The sequence below is a fragment of the Aythya ferina genome (assembly GCF_964211825.1).
Source record: "Aythya ferina genome assembly, chromosome: 7".
NCBI lineage: Eukaryota > Metazoa > Chordata > Aves > Anseriformes > Anatidae > Aythya > Aythya ferina.
In genome coordinates this window covers 30,335,937-30,353,638 of record NC_140302.1, presented here as the reverse complement: position 1 = coordinate 30,353,638, position 17,702 = coordinate 30,335,937, and the positions used below count along the sequence as shown (strand labels likewise).

Sequence of the window (17,702 nt, the reverse complement as noted above, 5' to 3'; positions counted from 1 at the left end):
TTAGTGAAGACTTAACAATAGTAAATAACTGCCTATTGATAGGGATGTTATGCTGTGATTTCATCTTTTTTTAAAGATGACATATAAAAAAGCACCTATGGTTATGTTTCTATCCCTTCCATATTCCTTCCCACTGATGCTGCTGGGAGATTATCTGTCTTTAATACCGGAATTTTGAAATGCTTCAAGGCACACGTTTGCATATGTATGCCAGGACTCAGTGCACAGCCAGAATAATAAAAACATATATGTGAAATGCATGTCAATAATTCTTGTGGGTTTGTCTTTTCAAAGCTTATTGAAAGAAAATAACAGAAGGAAAGTGAATTAGAATAGATAGAAAAAGAATGTTGCTTCCTTGAAATAAGTATCCTTTTTGCTATTTTGAGAATTCAATCACAATATTTAATGCCTTCAGCAAATCAGTTCTTTGAATAGAGAAGTGGTACCTATAGTTGAGTCTGCAAAGGTTATAGAAGAGAGTGAATAACACGCAGGGTTTTCACATGTTTTCACCTAAGTTTTGGCCTTTCCCTCTTCATTTCTACAAAAATCATAATTGTGCTTCTGTTGATACACAATGCATTTTTAACCCTCATCTCTCATTGCTAAAAGAAGGAAACAGCCTAAATATCAGTTCAGAAGCAATCGCTGTTTGTGAATGCTTTTAGATCTACCAGCATGGGAATTTTTTTTTTTTAAGGAAGAAAAAAAGTTATTTAATCAAAGGACTTAATGATGAAGAGTCTGATATACACGCATTTATATTTGTAATTTTATTTTTACAAATAATCCAGTAAAGCCACCCTCGGTAGGTGATTTAAGAGTTGACTATGGAGGGCTGCAAAGCATAGCAGGGCATCATCCTTTTAACTCCTCAGCTGGGGCTGACCAAGTGCAGTCGGGGCCAGGGAACCATCAGCAGTACCTGTGGGAAGCCCCATGAGATGGCTGTCCTGCCTGGCTCTCCCTGGCCTGTTTTTTCTTTCAACTAACTGCACCCGATTCCACCACCCCTTCTGCCTCAGTTTGTTCTTGGTGTCTTGTTTCTTTTCTCATATTCTGCATTTCTGGCGTTGTTAGTCCCATTTCTGCTGGGCAGACATTCCTTAATGCATGCGAGGGTTAGACCCGTTGCCAATAAATGTATCATGTTGCTCTTGCCTGTAGTGAATATTCCACACCACCCTTCCCACTTGTCACGGTATTCTGAATTTTCTTTCCTCTGAAACACTTTCTTCTCCTTCTCCATCCCCTCCTGAAGACTATACACTGAGCTGCACACATTTCATTAGCACGCTCGCTACTCTATCTTCCAAGATGTTAATAAAAACACTGAATAGGACTGCACATGGCTCATGCTCCTGTGTGATCCCTTTTGTGAAGCCCCGGAGAGTCAGTCATTGGAAACTATTCACTGAGAGCAAGTTTTTTGATCAGCTGTGCACTGTAATAATAGCAAGGACTGTAGGCCACATGGAAGATCATGATCATAATTACACTGGCTCAGATCAAAGGACAACCTAGCCTGTTTGCAACAGATAGAAGAAAATAGGTATGAGATGATTCTTTCCCAAGTATGCTCCTCTATTTTTGAACAATTCGGATTTAGGAAATAGTTTACTTATGAGAATGTGATATAAGGAAGTGTTAAAACCCAGTGCTGATATCAAAATCCTTTATCAAAGTTCAGGTGCAACACATTTACTGCAGCAGATTCATCCATCTGGCCAGCTGGCATATCAGGGAGGGAAGTTACAATAGCGTGACATGCTTTGTTTGTGACAAACCAAGGCTTACTGGTGTTTTGTATTTGCCTGTTTGTCTTCCAAGTATCTGCAGTTTAATTGTTTAACAATCTGTCCTAGTACCTCTCTCAAAACTCAATCTGTACGGTGTAAAATTATACCAAGCAGTAAAGGGAAACACTAAGTCTAGCCTGTCGTATTTCTCTGGGAACTTCCCAGTTCCTCCATGAATTCTTTAAGACAGACTCCAGCAATTCAGAAATATCTTTGATGAGTGCCTGCAAATCTGTAAGCTGAAAATGATGAGACCTTATTAGCATGAGCATACCTAAATATTTAGTCAATTCTGTCTGTATTGTGGCCAATATTCCGTACTCATTGAAGTTAGTTAATTATGCATCAAGGCACTTGCCTGGGGAGCACCGAGGGAAATAAGGGATAGCAAAGTGTCAGTGTGCTCAGTATCAACCTCTGCCTCCTTTCCTAGTTCATAATGGATCTTCTGAAGAGTGATACAGAATTATGAGCACGGCCAAGAACCTCACTGAGTTGGCTCGTGCAATTAAACCAAGTACAAAATGGTTCTTGAGACACATTAGTAAAAGGGAGCACAAAAGTAAGAAGTAAGGAACCACAGAATCCCAGAAATGAAATGGAGATTACCAGCAATCTAGGAATGATTGAAATAGCAAATGAATGCATTGTCTCACTTTTCAGTGGGGATAATGTGGTGCCTAAGAATAATAAAAAGATACTTAAAGAGAATGAAGACAGAGTAATGGAAGTTCCCGTACGTGAGCTAGCAGCTAAACGTAGCCTGCTTACTAGGATGAAATGGAGAGGGTTAAAGAATAATGATTTAATGGCATGGAAAGTATCAGTAAATGCATATGCTGATTTGCAGGGATCTAAGTGTATCTGTTCGATTCAGGGCTAGTTCCATACAGATAAAGTATAATATAGTTATTCCTTGTATTCAGAAAAGGGAAAAAGGTGGTCAAATACAAGGCAGACCTGGTAGTTTGACCTCAACACCAAGCAAGGTCTTAGAATAGATTTTGAAGGAAAAAATTATCAAGGACCTGGCAGTAAATGGCTAGTGGGGAAAGCTACAACATGGTTTTATCAAGGGCAGATCATGTCAAACTAACTTAATATCTTTCTTTGATAAGATAATTGTCCCAGAAAAGAGTAATGTAGTGAACCTAATCTTCCTTGATCAAAACAAGGCATTATATTGTTCCTGCTGGGCACTTATTTAAAGTGGAGAAGATGGGCATTACTGCAAAAATTGTAAGGTGGATGAGGAACTGAGAGTTATATTAAAAGAGGATTATGTTAAAAATGGAAACACAGAAATGAAATGAAGTTGATAGTAGAATTCCTTTTGGACTGGTCTTAGGACTGACTTAAATAGTATTTAAATAGTTTGACTTAAATAGTCAAACTAGAAGGGGTATGGCATTAACAGATGTAATGAAGTTGGAATATGACTAGCAGAAAAAAAACAAATGACTTCAGGGACTGACAGAATGGAAACCTAATAGCACAAAAAGAAAGCACTGTTAGGGGACTAATATGTTCTTTTGGTAAAAGCTGGTGACTTGATGACCACTGGCAACCGTAGAGAGAAGGGGTTTGCTGCATGTTGTGTGGTGACCAGGAGCCATGGTTATATCATGGCTGTGAAGCAGCTTTAGGTTACATTAAGCAAAGGATTTTTAGTGAAGACAATAAGGTGTTAACATTGCTTTACAAGGCGCTGGTAAGACAACTCTCAGATTATTGTTTGCAGTTGTCATGACCCACATTAATTCACAGCAGGTGCAGAGTGGGATGGTTAGGGGAAAGGAGTACCTATTTTCTCAGCTGAGATGAAAATAGCTTATCTGGCAAAACAAAGCTTGAAAGGGCATATGGTTATATCTTTATGAGTATGTGTGGGGGTAGATGTGATATGAGAAGACTTTTATGTTGAAGGATAGCACCATTTCGAGTTCAGATACATACAACCAATTATGAATAAATGGGAAATTTAGAAGAAGGATCTTGGCAATCTGTGTAAAGCTCTGGAACTCTTTTCCAGACAAGGTCACAGAGGCAGGGAACTGAACTACTTCAGGATGGAAATTTATAAATTAATGAAAGGATGTGTGTGACACAGTGAGGCAACGATGAGTCAGAATTCAAAGCTTGTGATATAAAGCTTTGGATACTTACCGGCATTGCCAGAGAAGTTTAAAGGAGAACTTGTTTGTGTACTTTTCTTACACAGTCCATAAGCAGAAATATTTTTAATTCGACCATGTGCTGGGGCTTCTGCTATTCTGCATACATCAGGACTTTGATGTTTCTTCTTAGTGCATGGTCTAGGAGAAGGGAGCCACCCTTTCTTAAATGGTAAGAGATTGGCAGCAGGTAAAAATGTCAGGTGTTAATTGGATTTAATTTGCTTACATATTCAGGGTTAAGATGATCACCTGATTGGGACCAGGAGGTAATTTTTCTCTGAGTCATATTGGCTAGGGTTACTTTCCTCATCAACTGTCTGGAATGGGGTATAAAATTTTGATTTGCAGAATTCTGAATTGTGTCTGGTCAAGAAATCCTATGACTTTAGCAACTTCTACTGTCACTTTTTTATTTTTTTCAGTGTTTTTCAGTCCCTTATTCTCCTGAAGTATAAAGGGATGTAATTGTTTTATGGGACATCATTTCAGTATGCTGCAAGACTTGATTTAATGCTTGCTTTTTCAGATCTTCCAAGAGTTTCTTCCAAATAAGAAAATCTTATTTAGGACAGGCAGGCAGGAGCACTTCATGTGTATTGGTAAGGTTTGAAAAGAAAAGGCCGATTGTTTTTTTGGTTCAGAACTTCCTGCAACTTTACATCAGAAAGCACCCTTTAATGGATGATTCTAGCTCAAGTAATTTAAAAAAATATTTAGATGATACCATATTTTGTCAATCAGGATTCTCAGGGCTTTCTAGCTTAGGTTTTCTACCAAATTGTTTACAGATGCCTTATCCAACCGCTAAATGATTCAGGTTCTTCAGCCTTTATTAAATCCATTTCAAGGTAATTACACTTGCATTTTTTCCTTCTGATTTGGTTTCTTGACTACTAGCTGAAAACAAATAATTGAAAAGTGAAGTGATAGTGCTTTGTCTCTTTAAATGTATGAAGAATCTGTGGCAACTAGGCTCCTAAGTCACCTGTTATTAAGTGGATAAAATTAGATGGGATGTAAATGTACTGCACTCAGTGTGTGTTCCTAAAGATCATTTTTTACATAGATATGGATGCCTTGACTAGAGGCCACAAGGAACACCATGGTGTTAAAGATCCAGTAGGTAATTCACTGTGTTACTGATATCTGTGCTTGTAGCAGCCATACTAACATTTTTCTTGCCTCTAGTGAGAGAAAATACACGTTTTATCTCTGTACTGTTTCTAGAATTCCAAATAATTGTACTCTGAAGTTGGGCAGTTTATTTCTCATAGCTTGTACAGTGGTATCGATGTATCAGTTCTGTGATGTGGCTTATCTTCTTCAATCCAGGAAGCTGGAGTTCAAAGGTCTTTCTTAATGCACGGATTACTAAGTGTCAGTGTAATCTACTGCTACTCACTCTGTCCCTCTCCTTACATTTCTTGTCAGAGAAATAAAATAGCAGATTCGGAAGTCAGGTCAGATCTACTCTGTATCTCTTTTCTTGGGTCCTATCTTGACACTCTAGATAAATTATCTTTCAGTGAAGAGATGGCCTGAATCATATATAGAAAATGAATGTCTCTAAACCTGCCAGCCCTCCACAAATCCTCAAGTTGCATTTCCTTTGAACCGCCTTTTCTGCTAGGGATGCTAGCTGCAAAAACACTGAATTAGTTTTTCTTTATTCTTCATATCATTGTCTCTGTGGAGTCCAGTGTTACAAGCCATGGAACCTTTTAAGAAGTAGTTGGCAGTTGCGTGACATATGTAACTTTCTAAATGCAAACCCCATGTAAGTGGAGAATGGTTACTCCCACACTTCTCGGTCCCTTTTGGATACCATCTGGAACAGCAATAAAATAAACCCAACTTTTTCTTATCGTCTGAGGTACATAAGTCCAGCTGAAAATAGCTTTTTTTTCTAATAAATTGTGTGATTAAATTTAAGCTGAAAAGTTTCTGCTGAGACATGTTAAGTTTACTTGTTTTAAGTTTCAGTTGGAACAACAGAAATATTACAGCTGATCCTGTCAGATTTTTTTCACTTTAGCATTTTACATAGCGTACTACTCTTCTCCCTGCCTTTTATTGTTATCTAAGCTACTGTTATCTGACATTTATTTTACTTTTGTGCCACAGTAAAACCTAAATCAGGATTTGGGAAGCTTTTAGGTTGCTGATGAGAGGGGAAAAAAATCCTTCTGCTAAACGTAGTCCAATGTCTGTTGGCAGAAAGTTAGTTACCTTCTTGCTTCTTGTTCTATTAGGTGCTCTACATGTATCCCAGATCGCCCAAGTAGCTAAATGTCTAGTCTCCTCCTTTCAAGGTCCCTCCTGGAAACCAGAGCAAGGCTGAATTTATTTAACTTCTGGTCTATTCAATCAGATTTGAGGATGTTAGGCGTTTCTCCAGGATTTCTGGATATCTAGTGATCTTGGCAGTGCCTCATATAAGTTTCCAGGGATCTGGACAGCTATAATAAATGGTCCCTGCATGGGAATAAATTGAGACTGTGGTGTGTGCATGGTGAGCCCAGTGTCAGATTTACTCCGTAAGAGCTATTTTTGCATAGCATAGGCATAGATACCCATCTCTTGCAAGTATCACACAGAAATGTGGTACCCCTGCCTTGATAAAATGGTTTGCAATACAATGCCAAGTTACTTCTCATCTTAAAATCCTAAAGATTTTTTTTTTTTTCAGGGGAGCTTGACTTTTCTCTAATCATCACAGAAATAAAAGCATTCTTGAGTGGCTTTACAGCACAGTAAACTCAACCAAATGCTTTATTTTAGAAATAGTATTATATCAGAGTGGAAGCTGTCTTCCAAGGTACTGATTGCATGGGACTCTAAATCCCAGGGTAGTGGGTTCAGCCCCCATGCATGAATTTGGAGAAGGCTGCCTGGGGAAGCAGCTGAGTCACCATCCCTGGAGGTATTTAAAGCATGTATAATTGTGGTTCTTAGGGACATGGCTTAGTGGTAGACTTGGCAGTGCTAGGTTAATGGTTGGACTTGATGATCTTTTTTTACATACTTTAGTCAACATTCATCAACTGTTACATTCCGCATAACGTAGAAATTTAGCAGAAAGAGCATTTGCTCTTTCATGGAAATCTTGCAGGAAGAGCCCTTGTGGTTATTCCTGTGGGAGGACAAAAAAAAAAAGGCAATATTTTCCTACAGGGATTAAATATCATTTTATGCCATGGGCTAAAAGATGATTGAGAAATTAAAAAAAAAAAAAAAAAAAAATTTTTTTTTTCTAAGTCCTGAATCTTAAAGTAAAATGAATATCGACTAGGCAGTCAAAACATTTTCAGCTTTCCTTCAATGTAGTCTCCACGCTGAAGTGAGCTATTTCAGATGGCTGAAAAAGTATTGCTTAATGCCTGTAAGCACTGTCAGAAATCAATAACTCTGAAATTTGCGCAATTTGTACATACTAAGTTTGGCACATCACTTTAATTCAGTCTGTTTACAATAGAATAAAAGTGGTTTGAGCAGTTGTCGAAAAGACAGAATTTCTTCTATATTGCAGAAATAGTTAATATGACAAATATCAAAATTATAATGATTTTTTTTCATTGAAGCTCTGCAAAAAATGAAAATTCAAAGTATCATAGGAAATAGCATTGTTTTGGTGGTTACACATAACCTGTAGATAGTTACTACAGTTGCACTAAACTAGCTTTTCCTATTTAAAATATTTTGAGATCATAAAACATACCATTAATGAAGAAAAAAAAAACCACAAGATTTTCTATATATTTTTGGTGGGCAAACGATTGGCAAAGAAGTCAATAACATGAGCTTTTAAGAGCAACAATGCAGAAGAATTCCATGTGTTTTGAGAAGAAAAAAGTACGCTGAATTTAGTGTCGTATTTCCAGCAGACAAAGGCAGGTCTGTTGAAATTCTTTTTTCAATCTACACAAGTGCCTTCATCTTGAAGATGAAATTTATTCTCTTTTGTTATATATGTTCAAATCTAGGGTTTTGGTTATCTATGGAGTCTATTTTGTGATAATGGAATTCTTCTAAGCATTTTCAACAAGTAAAATTTGAAGAAGTTTAAGTGTCCAAAGGTGAGAATTAAATTAAAATATAACAGCATTCCACCTGAATGTGAATTACAACACTTAACCAGTTAGGCTCAAGATTTTAACACATTTCACCAAAAAATGTGAAGTATGCATTTTCAAATAAATCTGAGGTAATGCAGTAAAATACCTGCGCTGGGATGAACACCTTTCTTCTTGGTACTCTTCCCGGTGTTTTCCAGGTCCTCCAAAAACTATTATGATACAGCTAACATTTTGGCAAGCTAACAATTTAGTGTGCCTTTGCTTTACAATTTTTTTCTGACACTTAGGATGAGGTGTCACTCAAAATGTCTTCAGATAACTTGGATTTTAATGTTAGAGTAACTCCCACAATTCAAGAACAAAACTGTAGCTTCCTTTCTAAATCTCTGAACAGCATCAAAGGAGTGTCTGTTTCAAACCATTTACAACATATGTAGATAGGCAAGATCAAAATGGATAATGAGTGAGATTACCTAGTTCACAAAGGTATAATCTGAGCCTTAATGGTCCAAATACAAATACATATCATAGAGATATGCACATTTTTTTCTTCATGAAGATGGTATGGTTTAGGCCAGGGCAGACTGAATGTTTGCATGAATTGCCATGCAGTAAATTATACCACGCGAGCTATTGTTCTGTGTATTAACAGGCACTCCACCACAGAGACCACAAACATCCAGTTTTAGGACCGTGATTCTCTCTGCTTCCCCTTTCCTGGCTGATAGGAGTGGTGGCTATCAGTAAGCTGGAGGAGCAGAGCGTTAAGCCAGGTGGTCGTGAGCTCAGCATCTGACATCCCTGAAGGTCCTCCCCCGTCAGGCTTTACTTACTGGAGGTCCAGTTGTGCTGCTGCCATCCTGTTGGAACTTCTGGTCCTGTTTATTTTTTTCTTGCCTCCTTTTTCTGATGAAGGAAAAAAACCTCAGATGTGATGCACAGGGGTTTCATGAAGTCCTACTGTGCATCCATCAGGTTGCTATGTCTAGCTCCAGTTTGATGCTACACAGATTACAATGTAATCGTGTTCAAAAATTGTGCCATTAATCATATATTTTTTTATTTTTTTTTTATTCTGGGAACATCGTGATTACATTTCATTCTGGCAAGAAGCCATTACTGTACATATTTAAAAGTTTGCATTATTTTGTTATAAATAATGATCTACTGGATAATTAACAAAGTCACAGACTTGGATGGGTCACACTGCCTTCCTGCAAGTAATTTTTTACAGCTTCAAACTTATAGTAAATATTTATATTTTATCTTAACATTTTGTCTGATTACCCTGTAGTTTTTTCTGCTTTCTTATACTAATAACTCAGAAATTCCTATGAAAAATGACTGCATCAGAAACTTTCTTCTTTTCCTTACTTAGAAATGCAGCTTTCTAGCCTTTCTGCCATCTATAAAATAAATCGTACAGCTCAGTTGTGTGTGTGTGTGTAGCCATTGCATTGCGGTGTTCAGAAGAATACCCTTTAGAAAATGTTTTCAGGTATGGTTTGTAAGAAGCAAACAACCAGACATTAGACAGTCTTGTATGCTGGATGCTCTTCCTCTTTAGGATCAGGACATTGTCCTTTCAAGTGCTTAGCAGAAGAGAAGAACCAACGCAGTCTTGATTATGCACTTCCCTTTAGTCGACCAATATTTATTCACCAGTGTACAGGAAAACCTGAGCTAACATAATTTAAATGAAAACCAAGTTATGCTTTATACGAAGTATGTGTGTATTTAACCTGCTTTTTTTTTTTTTTTTTTTTTTTTGCTTTCCTTGGCCTGGCTGCTGCATCCAGCCCATCTAGAGGGAGAAGCCTCTCCAGTGGAGGGCAAGGAAGGCATGACAGTGTAAGCAAGGACCAACAAGGGTTCCTAGGAGAGCTCAGCAAGGGCCAGCTGAGGGCTCCTTTGAGAGCTGAGGCTCTTTCTGAGTGCCTGAATCTGTTCAGGCAAGCCTTGGAGGTGCCAGTGAAACAAAGACCTAAGGCACTCTAGGAGACTGAGTAAACTTTGTTCAGGTCAGGAAACCACCTGGAGAAGGACTCTTGTGGCAACCATACAGTAGTGGGGGAAGGCTTTCTTTTCAAATCTTGTGTCTAGTCCGGTCCACCCAGCGAAAATGAGTTTTCTCTGCTAAAACAGAAAGCTCAGTCTGATCTGTTTCTTGCTGGTCTAGTGAAGTATAGTATTGAGATTAGAAGGCAGTAGCATGTCTGCCTAAAGCAAAGGGCAAATCAACCTTTGCATCCCTCCCAGTGAGGGGGTGAGATGGGGTGAGAAGTCAAGTATTGTTCACATTTGGTTACTTTTACAGACATCTTAGGGTACGGTTTATTTAGGAATATCCAGGATGCATCTACACGTAAATGATTAGAATAAGGATTGAATTTAGACAGCATCCAGGAAGTTTGAATAGTGCACCTTCATAATTTAAAAGAAGATATTGTTGCTTTTCAACTCAATTATGTCTGCTAGTAAAGCTGCAGGATCGATGCAGGCATTCCATCATAAAAGCTTTCTTTTTTTTTTTTTTTTTTTTTTTTTTTTTAATTATTTACTGGTGTTACCAGCAAGTGTCTATATCTACCTGGAGACCGTCCTGTAGATTTATCTGTGCATCACATGATTACATGATTAAACCAGCCAAATTTCTTTAACAGCTAAGAGCTGTGGTTGATGTAATGAATACTTGCAGAAAAGAATCAGTTGTGACTCCAACTTTCAGACTTGCCTTTCAGATTAGCCTGATGTGTTTACTTCATTGGTGTGTACAGTGCTCTGTGGGTATTCTGCTGTCATCAGGATTTCACAGAAGTAGTGGCAAAAGAGCCAAGAAACAGGATTATCTGGTATTTTAATAGAACAAACAGGTCTTGATTTTCAACAGTGTGTTTCCAGCTGATCATCAATTGGATTACAGGGGAATTATCTCATTTGCCAGTCATAAGGTTCTTCCTGAACTATAAAATTACAAATAAAAATACAAGGAGCCATTGTTGCTGACTCAAGAAATACTTAGCCTTTTCATCCCGTATTTATTGAATAATTTTTATGACTAAACGTATAAGTTCAAATTGTTCTGTGTGCAATTATCTTTACTGAAGCATTTGCAGAGCTATTCAGGCAATTGTTATAAAACAAAAAGCAGCCAAGTTCGCCCCAGTATCACAGTGCCTTTAGTAGAGACGCTGCATGTGGCAGTTGATGGCAAATATCTAAGAATAGTTAGCTCTGCTTTTTCTGTAGGACAAATCCTTAAGGCATTTACAACACTAGTTTCTTCCACTTCCATTTTTTTTTCTTAATCTCCTTTCACCTCAAATACAAATCCCTTGAGACTTTTTGTACCCTAAATTTCTCACCTCAGAGGAAGACAGAGAAAACAGAGATTGCAGGAATTAACACTGACAGAGTTGCTAACCTTTTCAGAAACTTCCAATAAATTTACAATTTCAGTGATATTCACCATCAGGAGAACAGTTGATTTTACTCATCAGGGCTAGTCTAGCAAATGTACAAGAAATACAGTTTTTAAAATCTAAGATGATAATTTTGCCTTTGGTCACCAAAGTCTAAAATGACTTTAACCTCCGTGCATCATTTTTGACTTCCCTACACAGGGCATGAGTCAGGGCAGATTTCATCCTACAATTTAGAATAAGATATGTATAGTAAGTGAAAGCAAAATCTTCCTCTAGGATTTAATATTCTCTGCTCTGTAAATGTGTGCATATCCAGTGTAGCATGAACAGTGAAAGCTGAATGCTCATCACTAGCTAGAGCTGTGCACATCTGAAAGGAGAACTTTACCAGTTTTTGCACACTATTTTGTATGTGGATGTTTTATTACTTTCGATTAAGTATAGGAGGTTGGAAATGAAGCCTACATGTAAATGAAGCAGTACACAAATGGAAGATGCCAACACTCACGTTTTTACGTGGCTTTTCTCAGGTGCTGTTCATTTGATCTCAATGTTCTGAAATACAAATGCTTTCCACCAATGTATTTTTGAATATGCCTTGAATGCTATGTTTGTACAGCACTAGACTTAATTAGAATGAATTACTTTTCTAGAACTTTAGTTTTTCTCCAGAGATGATGAGGTTCACTAATACAAACATATTTTACATAGTATAAGGTAGGGTTTCCTGTCCCATGGTTCAGAACTGCATGGTTTCTAGAAAACCACATTGCTGGTAATTGCAGAAGTTTAAGAAGACAAAAGGAAGGTTGTCACCAGTATGTTCAAGCTAACAATCTAAATGTTGATGCTGCTTGAGTCACAGTAGCTGCCAGTGCCCATGGATGCTAAAGGCTGAAGCTGCCAACATATGAGTTAGAAGCTGAAGTTTGAAATGATGCTATGCTAGCAGCTGAATTGTGTTGCTTTAGACTTTATATGCACATGAATTACTAACACTTAACATATAATCTTTTGTGTTTTCATCTTTTATATTTCTGCTTCACTTCTTGACATCAAGTTCCTTTGCTGACTGCTGTATTCTCTTGTGCTGTGGAATTTAGCACATTGCTGTAGAAGCATGAATCACCTCTCCCACTTTAGCATGAATTGCCTCTACGAACAGCTAGGGGGCTGTATTATTCCACTTTTAAAGCAATAAGACATAAATCGAGGGATACAACTATCATCAGTCCCTCCTAACAACTTTTTCCTTACCAGTTCAAGCAAACGTCAATGCGTATACCCGTATGTCAGTATTTAAAGTTTAATGAAATCAATTTGTATGTGGTATGGAGCTCCACAAGTGCCTGGCAACAGTTTTGTTCACATTTTCAACTTTTAAGGGTAAATGAATTTGGCTAGGTGTACGTTTTGTCCTCTTTCTTAACTGCAAGCTCTCTGAATTGCACTGTAGTGTTTTAGTACTTATGCATCTGTTCTACTGAAGTCAAAACCAGGTCACATATTAGATATTATTTTGCTAAGGATTTTTTATTTTTATTTTTCTGGGTGGTCTGACACTACACAAACACAACCTCTGGTGAGGACAGGGAAGCAAGAGATTATGAAAACTTTCTGGCCAAGAACAGCTGTGTGAATTCATTACCAGTTCAGATTAAAGGTGTTTTTGTTGGTGGTGTTGTTTTTGTCCATTTTTAAATGTTTTTCTGGTGCAACTGGGAGCTTTATTTTCTTATACTTTTGCGTGAATTAGGTCACTCAGTAATTTGGATTTCACTTCCACATGGTTTTTATTTGATTACTGTGTGAATGCTCATTGTTTACTTTGCTGTTGTTTTATGTTTTTCCTGATACTTACTGAAAGCTGTAAACCCAAATAAATGACAAGTTCAGTAAAAACTCAATCTTGCTTTTGTGCTGCAAAAGCCCATTCAAGGCTTCATAAGCCCCTCAAAATTGATTTTTGGAGCACTGTTATTTAATCTGTCCTTTAGAAAACTTTAATGCCTTGAGCAAATCCTTTTTGCCTTATTCCCACCATTAGATGCTTTGACTTCATGGTAAGCAGATATATGTAAGACAAAAAGAGATGCAGTGCAGATTCTTCCCCCAGTCCCTAGTAATTCTCTAACTTTTCCACCCTCCCTTTCTCATTATGAAATAAAACCTCCTGTGTAAACACTACCGCTTGTGCTCTCATGGCACCCAGCCTTATTCCCATCAGTCCCATGCTCTCCCCCACCTGCTATAGATGACTCATTAATTCAGCTTCAGCTTTGCTTCACCTTTTCCTTCCCCAAAGAATTACATGTAAAGTTTATGGCACTGTTCTTATTTCAGCATACTGTGTCTCTCCATACCCGCTGGGCCCACAGATAATACTGTGCAACTTTCCTCTGGCTCAGTGGCTCCAACTTCAGTATTTTCTTGCAGGGTTGAGTCTTTAAAAGGAGGTCTGTGGCAGAGGTGGTGGAGGGAATTAACTGGCTAGCTGTGGTCCAGTCAATGTATTAATTCGACCTTTTTGTCAGCTTACCATTACATTGTCATCTGAACTGCAGCCAGCCAGAACAACCTAACGCAGTGCTCCAATGCCGCAGCTTTTGCATATGGGACTAGCTGCAAAACAACATCAACTAGCATTTGAGTCAGCTTTTCTTCCGTGTGACACCCTTCTGAGAGTTTGCTGTCAACCTTTAATTTACATGCAAATGAGGAGGCAGAAGGAAATCCAGTATGATTGAATACAGAAAAAAACAGTATTCTGACTTCACACGTCTTGTATGACTGGCCTAAAGTACCATATGGCCCTGACTAGCGATGGGGAGTGATGCTGTTCCTGTATTCAGTGCAGTTAGGTGCAGCCTGTAAGTGGCAAGAAGCTGCAATCTGCCCATAGTTCTTGGCTTTGGAAATACAAACAAAAAATCAAAAAACAACAGCAACAAAAAACAACCTCAAAAAACAGGCTTTGAATCTTTTTTTTTTTTTTTTTTTTTTTCCCCCACAGAATCTCTAACAGCAAATAACCCTTCCTTCCTCATTACCATGCCTTTTCTTTATTAAAAGTTTTCAGTTAATGAACACCAGCTAATGTAGAACAGAGAACCAAGAGTCTAAAATTATGTAAGACCTGAAGAAATAGCAGTTATTGCTGGCAGTATGTAGCTCAGGAAGTTAGTTCTGTCTTCCACATTATTTATATTGTAATGGCATTTAAACAATAATTCAGCAGTGATTATGTTGTCATCCGTCTTGTAATGAAATGTTTGTCCCTAGCAGCTGTACCTTATATTTCTTATGTTATATTCATTGTTCTGGAACTTTTTAACAAAAATCAATCAATAGAATAGAAAACTAGCTTAAATATCTTTACAATGTTCACATTAAGGAATTAAATTAAACAAACAAAAAAAACTTTTACTGAAGAGCCTCATGGCTTAGGTGGTTGTCACATACAAATAGTAAGGTGGACCATGGTTTGACCAAAATCAACAGCAAAGCACCCATGGACTTAGTTTTACCCAAGAGGAGGTAAAAGGCAAGTGGAAAAGAACATGAAAAGAGCATAGGGTTTATGACTCTAGCCACAGAGTGGGCTAGAGGTTTTCAATGAAAAAGTGGCAGATATGTCAGCTGATGATTTTTCTCAAGATGAGGGAAAGGATCTTGCTCATAAATAAATTACTTCATTGTTTGTTCTTCTTGCTATCTTAAATGTAGAAATAGTGGGTGGCCATACTGCAGACTTCAGCTCCCTGGTGAGTCAGTTGTCTTGCTTGCCTGTAGGGGATAATTGTTTGAAATAAAATTAATAAAAGCTCCAGATAAAACTAGTGCTATCGATTAACATTATTGTTGACATCCTCCACTGAGGATAAACAAAGTCTAGCTAATTACTGAATTTACAGATCGGGCTGAGTACTACTGCTATAACCTGTCTAGAATTAGCTCAGTGAAGTCACCACTGAAGCAGGAGTGACTTCTGGCAGCGGGTGAGGTGAGCAGTGAAGGTCTGGTGTTCTGCAGTGGTGGGTGATCCAGTTTGGGGTATTTTCAGGCTGGGACCTTTGTAAATTCTCAAAAACTCTGAAAATGGTTTGTAGCTATGATTTGCAGGAGAGTATACATAAGATATGTGTATACAATGGCACTTGAAATTTGCTGCATACCTCAAGTGTTGATGGGATGGGAGTCCAAAACGCAAGTGATAAGGTGGGTTCAACTACCCAAAACCACAGTGATCTTCTACAAAGAGAGCAAAGTACTTGTGTTGTCTCACCGCTGTCAGGGTCTCAGTATTAGTTTAGGCATAAATGGAAAGAATGGCATCTGGAGACTAATGAATACTGGACATAAATTGACAAAAACCATAACAAATTCCATCTCCAAAAGAAAAATAAAATAGTAATTTCTGCCATGGTACAATTGTTCTCATGATATGCAATAAGCTTTCTCATGCCTCTAGTCCTGATCAAAAAAAAAAAAAAAAAAAAGGCAGTGGTTGGACATTGAGCAAGTGTATGTAGCATGGACTTTCTCCTTGGATTTTGTTTTTAGAACATAGTTGTGTTTTAAAACTTTTTTGGATTAAGAAATTTTAACCTTTTTTAACTTTGAATGCTAGTTTTTCAGTGATAAACCAAAGACTGGCAAGAGGAGTGTTTAGTGACAATCTTCAGCATTTTGGATGCATGCTTTTCCAGATGTCTTGTTATTTCTGAACTGCCAGTAACATTTTTATTTTTAACACTTTTAAAACACGATTTCAATTTCACTGTAATAGTAAACACCCCACAAAAGCTGTGTTTTATAACAGCAAAAGTCACTATTAATGCAGAGCTGTGCAGTGTGTTGGTTTTATATACCAAATAATATTGCGTGTATGTGTTTACATATGTATGTATTCAGAACATTAATGCATGAATGGTTTTGCAAATAGTGGTCTGGATTTCAGTTTTACTTTTGCTTGCCTTGCTCTGGTATGAATGTTGTAACTATTCCTGACTTACACCTCTAAATTATAGGTGAATTAACCTACCTGTTTATTAGACATACAAATAGCTTCTACATTAAGCTCTACCAAATAACTTGTATAACTTTGCGTGCCATAAAGATGTTAAAATTACCAGTGAAGAAGTAATCATCTCTGTACCTCACTTCAATTTGCACTGAAGTGTTCGGAAAGGCCAGCTTGTTGCATTGCTTATATAGCAGCTACTTCAAAAGCTGAGACTGACTTCTATCAACAGTGCCATCACCAATTTAGCACCTTCTGGTTATCTTTGAACACTCCAAAAATCTGGCCATTGTCTGTTTCTCTTTGATGGTATCCTTGTACATGCAGCAGATAACAGATTTATTTTTTTTTTCCCCACTATGGATAGCATATGTCCCCTCATACTAAACAACCAAAACACAGAGGGTTGTGACTTGGTCAGTTGCAACCTGAGATCAGGACTGCGACTTGTTGGGGAGAATCAGTACTCTGGACAGGTTCATCTGTCTGTTTTTCATAGAAATACAGCTCTGCCTGTTAAGAGAAAGTGGCAGGAGTGGAAGACCAGAAAAAAAACAGAGCTTCCACCCAGCAAGGTTCTGTGCCTGGTGTATTTTCTGTCTACCCCAGCATATGCTAGGCTTTTAAGGAAGTGTTTCTGAAGTACCTGACAACAGTCTAGCTCCATCTGCCACTCAGTTTTCTCTGTAAAAGTGGCCAGCCTGATCATCTCCCTTCTCAGAAGGAGAGGCAGGTTCCTTCGGGCAGCATGTGTCGCGAGGAGAAGCGCATTCCCCAAGTCAAACGGGCCAAACAGCTTGCTCGCCAAATTGCCAAGTACAGCGCAGGCTGATCCTTTTCAAGGAGAAAACATTTGGCTGCAGCCAAAACCCAAGAACACCTGAATCGAATTTTCCGCGTTTGAAAGCGAGGAGGTCCGGGCACCGGCGCTATTTTCGGCTTGGGGGGCAGCCCCACACGGTAGCAGCTGCGGGGAAGCCACCCCAGGCGCAGCATTAGGGCCACCTGCCACGAAGCGGGGACGTGAGGGGGCGCTGCCCCCTCCGGGAGCCGGCTGAGGGCTGATGTCCCCCGGGGGGCTCCCCGGGGCTGGGCTGAGGGTACAAGGAGCGGCGGCCACCCCGGGGCCGGCAGGGGGAGGTCGCCACCGCCGGGCCCCTGTGGAGGCGTGGGCAGGAGGGAAGCCGGGCATCGCCCTG

The 17,702-nt window shown here is 38.6% G+C and overlaps 1 protein-coding gene and 1 long non-coding RNA gene across 3 annotated transcripts in view; one reads left to right on the top strand and one right to left on the bottom strand.

Moving 5' to 3' along the window:
* GFRA1 (GDNF family receptor alpha 1) overlaps window positions 1-17,702 on the top strand; it is a 258,834-nt gene that overhangs the window by 95,235 nt on the left and 145,897 nt on the right. The gene's annotated exons all lie outside the window — the stretch shown is intronic.
* LOC311440216 lies at window positions 14,840-17,504 on the bottom strand. Its single transcript, XR_014695268.1, has 2 exons — window positions 17,150-17,504; window positions 14,840-15,266 (listed from the first exon to the last, which is right to left on the bottom strand). It is a non-coding gene; the product is annotated as an uncharacterized lncRNA (long non-coding RNA).